The sequence below is a fragment of the Penaeus japonicus genome, unplaced genomic scaffold (genome assembly GCF_977035675.1).
Source record: "Penaeus japonicus unplaced genomic scaffold, GWHDUDI00000001_assembly GWHDUDI00000023, whole genome shotgun sequence".
Classification (NCBI taxonomy): domain Eukaryota; kingdom Metazoa; phylum Arthropoda; class Malacostraca; order Decapoda; family Penaeidae; genus Penaeus; species Penaeus japonicus.
In genome coordinates this window covers 19,967,774-19,970,273 of record NW_028234425.1, presented here as the reverse complement: position 1 = coordinate 19,970,273, position 2,500 = coordinate 19,967,774, and the positions used below count along the sequence as shown (strand labels likewise).

The 2,500-nt window shown below is 46.5% G+C and overlaps 1 non-coding gene across 1 annotated transcript in view; it reads left to right on the top strand.

Annotated features, from left to right (window-relative positions):
• The window catches only part of LOC122243940 (uncharacterized), a 4,325-nt gene that overhangs the window by 1,645 nt on the left and 180 nt on the right, over positions 1–2,500 (top strand). The window contains exons 3-4 of the transcript XR_015192147.1: positions 523–671; positions 1,633–2,500. The exon at positions 1,633–2,500 is cut by the window's right edge and continues 180 nt beyond it. This is a non-coding gene — a transcript (uncharacterized LOC122243940). The remainder of the gene's footprint in view (positions 1–522; positions 672–1,632) is intronic.

Genomic DNA, 2,500 nt, shown 5'->3' with positions numbered 1-2,500 from the left:
CTCTCTCTCTCTCTCTCTCTCTCTCTCTCTCTCTCTCTCTCTCTCTCTCTCTTTCTCCTCTCTCTCTCTCTCTCTCTCTCTCCCTCTCTCTCTCTCTCTCTCTCTTTCTCTCTCTCTCCTCTCTTTCTCCTCCTTCTCTCTTTCTCTCTTTCTCTTTCTCTTTTTCCTCTCTCTCTCTCTCTCTCTCTTTCTTCTCCCCTCTCTCTCTCTCTCTTTTTCCTCCTCTCTCTTTCTCTCTCTTTCTCTCTCTCTCTTTAGTCCTCTCTCATCTATCTATTATCTATCTATCATTTCTCTCCTCTCCTTTTCTTTCCTCTCCTCTCTCTCTCTCTATCTATCATCATCTCTTCCTCTCTCTCTCTCTTCTCTCTCTCTCTCTCTCTCTCTCTCTCTCTCTCTCTCTCTCTCTCTCTCTCTCTCTCTCTCTCTCTCTCTCTCTCTCTCTCCTCCCTCTCTCTCTCTCTCTCTCTCCTCTTCTCATCCGAATCCTCTCCTCTCTCTCTCTCTCCAGTCTCTCTCAAGACTCTTACTCCCTCTCCTTCTCTGCTCACTCTGCTCCGAAGCGTGTTACGTGCACTGTGTGTCAAGGTCCACCAACACGTGCACCTCAAGACTTCACAGCGGTCGGCCTCGAATCCCAAGCAGCAGCCGAAGGTGAGTCGAGGTCTTACGTGCAGCAGCCCTGATGAGTTTTTGCTGTCGACGTGTTTGTGTTGAGTTTTGTCTGTGAGTTGTCGGAGGTTGAATGCGGAGTTGTGGTTGGAGAGAGAGTTGGTCGAATGTTATAGAGTGTTGTTCGGCGAGGAGAAGTTGTGTTATGTGTTTCGTTGTCTTGCGTCGGGGATTGCCTGTGTTTTCGTTGTGGTTGATAGTGATTTTTTTGCGTTTACTAACTGTTTTATTGTGATTACGTTGTATCGAGGTTTGTTTGTGTTGTGTCACGGTGTCTTGAGACCTTGTGTAGTGACGAAGGGTAGGAGTCCTTATGGTCAGAACAGTGGCCTTTTTCTTGGTGTTTGGTTGTATGTGAGGTTGAGGGGTTCTTGTTCTGTATTACGATGTAATGAAATCTTTTGTGTTGTGTGGTTTATGTGTGTGTGAGATAATGTTTGTGTTTCCATGTTGTTTGTTGGTGGTATTTGGTATGGTTGGTTCGTGGTGTTTTGGTGTTGTGTTTTTGTTGTTTAGGTTGTGTCCGAGTGTTAAGTGTCATGTTGCTTTGGTGAGGTTTTCGGCGTGATAATTTGTTGATGTGATTATACAGCAAGTTTGTATCACTGGAACACTTGTTTGTGTTTTGTTTTTGCATCATGCGCTGTGTCTATTGTTGTCCATTGTCTCGGGATATAATTTTGGTCTATGTCCGTATCCTGGTTTATATTCATTGTTTTATCCCTGATTCCTATTCTTGGTTTAGACCTGTATTCCAGTTACTTTTATATTCGATAAATGATCTTGTGATGTATGAGCAGAAAATGGCCTCAAAGTCTACGTTTGTTTAATCAATACGTCAATATCAGTTTCACTATTGTCAATGTCACAGGCTATTTATGGGCTTCACATTTTATTTTGTATTTTTTGTTGTTTGTTTGTTTTCAATGCCAGATTTTTTGTTTATTTGGGCGTGCTGAGCCTCACGAGCGACAGCTTCAGCGATCAGGTCAGGTGGGAAGCAGGAGAGGCGAGTGACGTCATCAACTCGCCCAGTTGGTACGTAGACGCGGAAGTGCCACTGAGCAATGGCTATACTTGGTACCAACACGGCCTGCCCTTGTGGCCGCTCCTGAACCAAGCTCTGACACAGAAGGAGACCGTCCTCGCCAAGAAGAAGAAACTGGACTGGCCCAGTTACGCCATCGCGACCCCGCTCTACGTCGCGCCCCTGGAAGCCTCCAACAGCCGTGACCTCGCCATCTCCGTCAGGAAGCTCTTCGCTGGGGACACCGCCAGGCCGCAACAGCAGAGCGCAAACCAAAATGTCTTTGCCAACAGCAACAAATTCCAGTCCACCGTCCTGGATTTCATCAAAGACCATTTCCAGGACCAGTTCGGTTACACGCTTTCGGATATCGGGCAGACTTTCAGCGAGACCGAGCGGTGGATTCAGCCGCTCGTGAAGCAAAGTCTGCGTCCCATGTTAGAGTCCTTCATGAAAAGGCAGAAGACTCGGGCGCCAAAAAGCAGCGAGATTGCAACATGTCCGGATGAGGTGTATGCGTTCTTCTTGCAGAAACCATGTGCGACGGCGTCTGCATGCCAGGTCATCCTCGATATCCAGCAGGAGCTGAGAGTCACCAACTGTGTCAACACCGATGTTGTGGTCGGTTACACCGCAACGAGAACTTCGTCCCATGGCTAGGAAGAGAATTGACCGTAACAGAGAGGCGCTTGCAGGAATAGATTTTGGGTAATATTCATTTCACATACGTATTAGTACTGTTCCAGCAGATGAAGTTTTGTTTATCTATGTATATGCATATGTCTATACATATATCAGCAT